Source organism: Prinia subflava, chromosome 5 (assembly GCF_021018805.1).
Source record: "Prinia subflava isolate CZ2003 ecotype Zambia chromosome 5, Cam_Psub_1.2, whole genome shotgun sequence".
Classification (NCBI taxonomy): Eukaryota; Metazoa; Chordata; class Aves; order Passeriformes; family Cisticolidae; genus Prinia; species Prinia subflava.
Window position 1 is genome coordinate 59566049 of NC_086251.1, and position 9405 is coordinate 59575453.

Consider the following 9405-nt stretch of genomic DNA (forward strand, 5'->3'; position numbering starts at 1 on the left):
GGGGGAAGAGTGTGTGTGTGTGTAATTATGTTGTCTACAATTGCTGAAAATGGCTTTGCAGTAAACTGTTGTAGGCTGGAAAAGAAGCTGTGCTTTTTCCAAGTCCTGTAATTTATTAAGGTCATTTGCTATTTTGTTCTGTTTGTGTATGCACAGAGGGCAGGAAGGAATTCTGTAACAACCCTTCACAAATAATGCAAAAAAATGGGGAAACAGCAGTGCTGAGAAATATAAGATAGAGAAATAGAGGGTAAGAAGTGAAGAAGACATGAAGTGAAAAGGGATATGGAGAAGGAGCGGTTGTAAATGAAGAAGCACATGAAGGAGGAGGTTAAAATAGGAATGATGGAAACCCAACACACACATCAACCTGGGAGGAGAAGGATTGGCATTGACTTTGCACAGCTATGTCCCACCCTGAAATGAAATCAGCCTCCAGAGAAGGGGGCCTGGCTAAAATACTTGGCTGTGAAGCTGTTCCTTCATCTGGAGACTTGGATTCAGCAGGAGGAGAATCTAAACCCAGCGTGTGTCTGCTCTGAAGGACAGCTAGTGATTTGTGAGGCTGCAAGGAGTGGAAATGCATCAGCAAGGGGCAGCCTCAGTGGAGGGAAGGAGAATTTGCCAGAGCTCAGTTTATGATTCTCTTAGAAGACCACAGTGGGCTGGAGGAAGGTGAGTGACTGCTGCATTTGAGGGTGGTGTGATGTTGGCAGAGGGCAAGTCAGGCTGTCCTGGCTGTGGTAAGAGGACTTGGGTTGGATTTGGGGTTTGTTTTCATTTTCCTCTTCACAAAGTCATTTTAATTCATTGCTGGTGTGATGGGAGTGTTGCCTGAATTGACTGCTCTGTTTTTGTAGGAGATTTTGTGTCTTGCAAGGTGCCTTGGTGAGGGTGAGGCCCTTGAATCCCTTCCTGGGTTGGGTACCCCTTGTCCTGTCCTTCAAAACACAAAGTCCCAGGTTTCTCAATCCAGTGTGTGCATGGCACTAAACATTCTTAATTCTGGATGTCACAACAAACTCCAGAGCAGGAGGTGGCTCTTTGGATTCAGTTTTCATGGCAATAACTGTCTTAATTCAGATTAGCACTTGAGCTGAACCACTCATGGGCAGGGAAACCAGCTGCAGGCTGTGATTTTTTCTGTACAAAGGAAGCAGAGACCTGAACAATTGCTTGTCTAACGTTAAATGCAGGCAGCAGCCCTTACCCTTTGCCCTTCTTGTCCCAGGAGCAGCAGGGAGGACAAGCCAGCCCCCAGCTCTCTTCTAGAGGACAGCAGAAAGGTAGGAGCACCTTTCCTGTCCTCGTGTTCTGCTGGATTTTGGCTCCTGGGCATTATTTCCTCCCCACCACGTCCTCTGTGGTAGCTCTTAAAGGAGACATATTTCTGTTTTGTTTCTGCCTCAAGGCTGGCATGCTGTAGACTTTTTTCTTTCTTTCTTGGTGTTTCTACACCTGTTTTAAGGAGGGGAGGGAGGCAGATCTCCTGCCCAGTTCCACGCAGTGCTTTGCTTGCCTTTTTTCCCGTCCATTCTAAATTCTTTTGGTTGTAGGAGATTTCTCTACCCCATCTTCTGCTTATCTTGCAGTGGGGAAGCAGCTGTGTTTGCCTGTCGTCTTTTCTCTTGTGTGGGGCACAGCTCTGTGTCAATACAGCCCTCTGTGTGTGTGGAAACCTTGGTTTCTACTTTTATTCTATCAGCTTTATGTCCCTGTGCCCTGTTTTCCTTTCAGATCTCAGGGCTGCACTATCCCTTCCCCTCTGTTACCACTTTGCCAGAGAGGGAAAAATCTTTAACTTTGCAATGTGGCTTCTTGGAGACCTTTACATATTATCTGGTGCTTCTTCATCCATGTAGGAGGATGGTAGAAGTGCAGCTCCCTCCCCCTTTATCCCTCTACCTTCCCCAAATTCTCTCATCTCTGCAGGGCTCTGTTTCCATCACCTCTCCCCTGACCTGTACATTATATTGAAACTTCATGTAAGGGGCCAACCATGGGGGGAAAACTGTCAGCTATCTCAGCTTTAATCTTTACTTAACATGCCAGGAAAGGAACATGAAATGCAAAGTTGAGCAATTTCTGAAGAGTATCTTTGAGATCAGCTTAAATCCAAATTACTCGTTTTGATACTTGATTGAAGTTTTCTTAGTAATTTATTTATTTGCAACTTCAGTTCATCCTGATATGGGATGAAACTAAATCTGAGGTTTGCTAGTAGCAGTCCCAAATCCTGCTCGTGTGCACTGCTGTTTTTCCTCTGTGCAGTGAGAAGACCTTGGAGCTGAGGCTGGAGCACAGCTGAGCCACAGGCTGTGCCAATTCCCACCCTTGCCATGCCTTGCCTGTCCTGGTCCCAGTTGAGCAGCTCATCCCTGCTGGGAGGGGCCAGCCCCCATATTCTCTGCCTGTCCTGACCAGCCACCCCTTCAGTGAAAAAGCTTCTCCTAAGATCCAGTCTCCTTGTGGGGTTGGAGTTGTTCCACTCCACAAATGTAATTGTAGAGTGTGTGTGACCTTCTCGAGAGAGCCACAGCTCTCACTGCTGATCTTCTGAAATGCAACATTTTTTGAAAGTTGGTATTTTAGAATTTTCCTTCTTGGAGTGTTAAACCACCTCCCTCTCCTTCCACTGAAACCCCAAATCATCTGCAAGGCTCTGAATCCATAGTGTGAAGGAAGGAGTGCTGGTTCAGGGTCAGTGGCTGCTGCTGCAGCTCCTCACGCTGTGTTTTGTTGTTCTCAGACCTGGATTTAGCAGGGATAGAGGAGAGAACAGACTAAGAGCTGTTGGCCCTTTCCTTTTGTCCCCTCTGTAAGTTTTGGGGCTGTTTCTCCTCCCCAAAGAAGGCTTTTTTCACCACACTCTTCCCTTGAAGTGGATTCACCTTAGCCCCACCTGATCTGTTCTCAGGGCTGCCCTTGCCCCTCTCAGCCCATCCCAAGGGTTTATCCTGGCACAGAGGAGTCCTGGCAGAGTCTTGGATGTGCAGCTGCTTTTCCATGGTGTCCATCAGTCTTTTGGGGATAGGAGCTCTTGTTCAGCCTCATCAAGGGCCCCTCTTTCCTTCAAAAGAAAGAGGCTGTGGAGAGCAGACGTGTCCAGAACCAATTCCAAGCTCCAGGTGTCAGGATAAACAGTTCAGGTTCACCTGGGTTGCAGGTGGTCATTGTGAACCCTCTGCTGCTTTAACTGATGTTTGAGCTTTGTGGAGAAGCCAGTGAACATGAGCTTGCATTTGAAACATTTTTATAACATCCATTTTACTGTAAACAATTCATTAAAATGACTTGCTAAGTCTTAGGCAAGTGGATTTTTGAAGGTTGCTCATTTTACTTATCCACCCAAAGTCAATTTGAGTATGAATATATAACATTTTACTCATAATAGCAAACAACTTCAGAGAAGAAACATTTATTCTGGAGGCAGAGATTCAAACTAGACAGCAATGATGCATTACAAATATATAATTATTTGCACTAATATTTGAGCAGGTGGAATGGATTAGTACATGGTCAACATTGCGCTGCTGATAACATGTATTTTTCTATATTAATATGTACTGTGCAACATGTATTAAAATTGTCAATAATTCATTTTAACAGAGATAGCAATATTTATATTGCTGTGTTCTACAGACAGCAGAGTGAATTGTTAAAATGTGTAAAGCTGGGCTAGATTTAACTTAAATTTGTTTCCCAGCATCTGTGGTTTTTATTTCTCATTAAGAAATAAAAAAATAGCACCTTCAACCTAGAAAGATTCTTGCTCTTCCATGGAATTTCTTATCCTTTCCTTCTCCCTCCAGCCTGGTAGGGAAAAGCTTGAAATAAAATCTCCAAGACCCAGCCCAGCCCCTTGTAATAAGTGGATTTCTTCTGTGGATTTTCCTGAATTATATGGAGCTCAGGTGTTTGGGTTTTTTTTCTTTCTATTTTTAAGACATTGTCTTCTTCTATGTTGCTTGTTGTTTTCCCTTCTTGATGCATTTTTGGAAGCCTCTGAGGGTAAAGCCAGTCTGTTTAACCAGTGAGTGCATCTCCTTTTATAAAGAAAGATCAAGAGGAGACATTCTGGGATAAGCAGGAAATGCTAAACAGGGATGAGCCATTAAGTTTTAGAGGAGTATCTTAAACTGTCAGAGGGCAGGGTTGGGCTCAATATTGGGAAGAATAATTCCATAATCTTGGATCATGTTGTCTGCCAGTGTTACTTGACAATTGTTTTGTTCTGACATGCAGAACTGGGGTTGTATTTGGGGTAAAAAATGGATTTTGCTGCATTTTTCCTCCTGTGGAAATCTGTCTGCAGGGAGGCAACTAAATTGCAAGCAGCAGCAGTTCAAAGCAGCCAGAATCCCTGCATCCATCTAAAGACTTTAAAAGAATGCTCCTGACCAGCCAGACACAATTTCAACTGGACTAGTGAATCTCTCCATTTGTGTACCCTTTATTTTTTGTATTGTGTTTTTTTTTTTTTTTTTGGTATATATGCTGATATATATCAATATCAGAAGTGACTGTGAGGATGGATTGCTCCTTCCTCTTGTCTAGGCAACTCCTTTATTCTGAAATAGCATCTTACATTTGAAAAGCTTCTTTAAATGTGGAAAGACATCTTTCTTCAGTGTCAGAGCACCTGCCATAAACGTCAGCATGAACTGAGCCCCCAGTCAAGACTAAAGAGAAGAAAAGTCTTGCTTAGCTGTTGAGAGTCAACTTGCTGCTTTTTAATTTAGTTTTTTTCTTCTTGCAGCAGTGAGAACCTTAAATGGTAATTCTGAGGCAGAGCTTGAAGTCCAGGTCTTCTGAAGGAGACCAGAAATAGCTGGCTTATGTTTGCTCAACATGTAGGGCACGGTGCCAAATTCACTGCTGGTGTGAGCAGCTGCAACTTTGCCAGCTTCAATGAAAATATGAATTTTTAAAAGTCCATAAGCACGTTAGACACATACCTTTGTCTTCCCACAATTAGTTTTGTTGCCTGCATAGCATGAGGCTTTCTGTAGTACATAATCCAGTGCCTAAATGTAGTAATTCCAATGCACTTGAGATCAATTAGATTTGTATTTTTAAACTCAGTTTTGTCTATAAAGATAATGTTATGTTGCTGAAGGGATTTGGTTTTTAAAGAGTCTGAACAAGTCTAAGTGGCTCTTGGGCATTATAATTTTTATTTAGCCCAATCACTAATCAAATTAAAACCTACCATGACTGATGTAAAACTCAGAGCAGACACTGGAGCATCTTTAGCTGATAGCACTTAATATTTTGGTGAGAGGGGTGCTAAGGTGGTAGCAAGAAAACACTCCTCTTCTCTGCAAATTGAAAAATAGGTTAAAGTGACTTTAGGGAAACAAAAACACATAGGTTCAAGGTTGTAGCAGTCCCCACAACGATGGGCAAAGATTTCTTTGAAGCCTTTACACTGTGAAAGTGCTTTGCTTTAAAGGAAATTACTTTATTCGGTCTTTACAAACATCAATCCTATAAGAATAATGCTGCTGGTTGTGTGAAGGGAGGAGGGGGAGGGTAAGAAAGAGCTGCCAGCTTCCCTCTAGGACGTTATTCCAGAAGGGACCCTCAGATCAGGCCACTGGAGGGACAATTCCTCCTGCAGCAGCGATAGGATCCAAGCCGTGGTTTGTTTCCGTCGAGAAAGCTGGAGCCGTTCTTTGTGCAACGTGTAATTCTCTCCACGTTGGTGTTTTCCATTCAGACCCACCATGTGAGGTAAGGAACAGGAAGGTGGGCAGTTTTCTGCTTTGTTTCATGGAAAAATGGCACATTTAGCAACGTGAGGGGCCAGGCTGAAAAAGAGAAGGCAGGAAATAATGATTCAATGGTAGCACCGAGTGCTCAACTGCTCAGTCACGTGGCGAGGGCAGAAATCAACAGTAATGTCAGCTAAAGAAGAGAGCTCATCCTGGGCCTTTATTTCCAGGACTCAGAAAGGTCCTAATCAGGCTCAGGGAATGTCTGCACTTAGAAATTCCTAAGACTCTGTCAATTTGATTTAAATAAAAAATGGCATGAGTGTCAATCGTGCTGTCACACACACTCTTACATTTGTCTCCAGCTTTGAGTTGGAGTGTACTCCCTTTTAATTGGCAGTGCCAGAAAATTGTTTTGTGCCAAAAAAGACAAGGAACAGATCTCCTTCTTGAACATTCCTGTACAAAATAGACACAGAAAGAACTAGATGTGCTGAGGAAGCTGTGGGAGAGTGACATAACATTTTAAAAGGTTTTGTTTTAATTCCGTGGGTAGTTATTTTTTGGATGTTGAACCGTGTGGATTCCAAGGGGAAATGGAATGGAGCCAGTTCTGTGATGGAACAAGATTGCAGAAGTCAACACAGCTACTCTGCACTGCCACACAAGACAGAAATGGAGCCAGAGGAAGCAAAAGTGGAGCAGTTCCCCAGGCATGGTAACATCGTGGGGGACTGATTACCAAATCCCCATTCTGTGAGTTTAAATGGGCACTGTGCTCATTGTGCAGGCTCTGTGTATCATGGACTAAGAGACAAGGGATCTGTTTCAAAGTCTGATTTGTCCTGGCGTGGAACTAAAGTAAGACAGATGATTTTCTCCCTAGAAGAGTCTCAGCTGCCTCATCACTTCCGAAGGGATGCAAGCCACTTGTTTAAACCTGCTAAAATGAGATGCCTGATGAGTACGATAACGTCACCTACTTGTAGAGGCCTAGAAAGCCATGGCTACTTGTTAATTTGACCCCTGGAAACCATCTGTAATGAATTCAGCTTGTGTGGCTCATTTCATCTTCCCTGTTAACAGGAAGAACCTCGAGATGACTTCGCTTCCCTGCTAAGTCTGGTGGTAGATTGGAGAGCAGAGAATTTGGTAGCAGGCAAATGCTTCCTTTCTGTGTGCAGGAATTGTCTTTAAGGAAACTGCAGAGCCTCTCTGGCTGCTGAGGCACCGCTCAGGGGTTTATCTCCCATGGCAGTGCTGTGTGAAGGAGCACGTTGGGGTGATGCAGGCATGAAAACCGTGTCCTTAATTGCTTTGCTCTTGGTCTCTTTGGTGATCACAAAGCCAAGGGATGAGCCTCTCCTGGAGGAGCCGTTCTGTTGTGACTGATGAAGAAAACAAGCAAATGGAGGAGCAAGAGAAAAAAGGTTAAACTGGACAAAAGGCTTGGACTGAAATCTGAAAACAGCTTCCTTCATTTCTCCTTGCTTTACTCTAACCAAGTCTTTGATTTCTTTAATCTGCCACTGGCTAACTTCAAACAAAAACGAGTTTTCTTCTAGCTTGGTTCCCTTCTGCTTGGCATCTCTCTCCTTGCCCACCTGCTGGTCCTTGGCAGGGCAGAGCAGCCCAGCTCTGCCTGTGCTCCCCTGGTCCCAGCTCTGAGCAGCAGCTGCTGTCTGACCATTCCCTGAGCCCGTGGCCGGGTCGGCTGTGCCGCGAGCGACACAACCCGCAGCTGCCACCCGTCTGCTCCAGCCCTGGCTGCTGGCAGGAAGGGGCTGTCTCCTGTCCTCCTTGCAAGTCTCTGTCCTGGTTCTTTTTCCCACAGTGATCTTCCCTTCACAGGTGGAGTTTTGAGGTGCCGGGCCTGGTGTGAGCAGCTTCTCAGGGTTTTGGTATTTCAGAGCTCCGCAGGCTCAGGGTGTTGGGGTGAGCCTCATGTCTGCCTGCTCTCCTGTGGTGCCTTGGAAGGCTGGCCTGGAACAGAGACTGGACAGAGCTGGAGAATAAAATAGGGATTTATTGAAAGGCCTTTACGGTACACCTTGGGCAGGACAAGAGCCTGGCCAGGGCTACGCCCAAGGTGGGCTTAGAAAGGTCACAAAATGGCTGACCCGTCATGAGGTCTGACACTTTTATAAGTTTTGGTCCATTTGCATATTGGGGTTTAATTGTTCAGTTACAGCTTCAGGTTGTGAGGGCCCATCCTTCTTGTTCCTCCTTCCAGCCCACCCTTGTTTGTGCTGTTGGGCTGAAAGTTGCCCTTGGTCTTCAGCAGGAAAAGGATTTATTTTGTCTCCCTGCTCTGTGAAGAGAGCTCACTAACACTTAATATAAAGCTCAGAACTACAGCTCTAGGCAGCACAGAGTCTTAAAAACACAAAAGCTAAAACTTAAGGCATCACCTACAGGGCTGTGGTTATGACCTGCCCTCATTTATCCTCACTGCTTTCACCCTTTTGTTTTCCAGGATCCATTTCTAGCTAAGGCTTATCAGGCCATAACAGAAATGATGTCTGTTGCCCTCCCCAGTGCAGCTGAAGAATTAAAAGATTTTTTTTTTCCCCTGTGCAGCATGGAAGGTTATTTCCAGCCATCCTCTTTGCCCTTTTCTGTGTTGTGAACTGTGAACCACAGAACATCTTTTTGCCCCATCAAAGGATCACTTGGGTGTCCTGATCCATTGTTTATGAGTTTTTTTAAACCAGTTCCCTGAGCTGGAGAGCCTCTAAAGCTGAAGGCCAGCACCAACATCAAGGAGAAATTATTTTTCTCCTTCTGAAGAAAATCCTGGGTTTGGCTGGACATCCTCCTGGATGCCCATCTCTCCCAGGGCTCTTCCATCTGACCTGCCATTCTCGTTCAGCTCTGCCTTGGGTCTGCCTTACCTGGAGGCAGTTCTGATCCTCAGCACTCCCTCCCCTCTCTTCATCCCTCCTCCCAAGCCACCACACACTCCTCAGCCAAGGCATTTTTGGCAGGATAAGCAGGAACTATTCCAAGAACAGGATCTTCACCAGTCAGACAGTTGCTTGTCATCTTGTCCCCTCCTGACTCGCAGGTGGCTTTGAGTTTGAGTCTGGTAACGCAGGAGGCAACAGCCAGCACAGCCTTCATGACTGAACTCAGTGTAACAGCAGAATTTGGAATGACAGCATGAGGCATCACCTTTTTGCACTGTGGTGCCCTGAGGGCAGGCTTCTTATCCTGCAAAACCCTGGAAATCGTGGTTGACATCAGCCTTGATGGAATGAAATAGGTGTCACGACCAGCCCAAGGTTGCCTTGTTGTGTTTAGTGTTGGATTAGTTGGGTTTTGGCATCGCTGTCTGCTCCTGTACCTGTTGAAGGTGTGGTGTAGACTCACTGTGTCAGTTCAGAATCTGTGAGTTTAATTTTTCTCACTTGGATTTTTTTTTTTTTAGTGTAGCCTTTGCAGGTGGAAAATTCACTTATGGCTGTACTTAGCTGCTTGTGTTCCCCATGTAGGATAGACACGGGATAGTTCAGGTTGAAAGGCACCTCATGAATTCACCTGGTCCTCCCACCCCCACTTTTAAAGCAGGATCAGCAGTGAATTCAGGTCATAAAGAACACTGCATTCAACAGCCCCAAAAGAGGTGCAGAGCCTGATTTGCTGGCTGTGTGCATCTAAACCCTGTTTTGTCAGGGAGGCTGTTAAT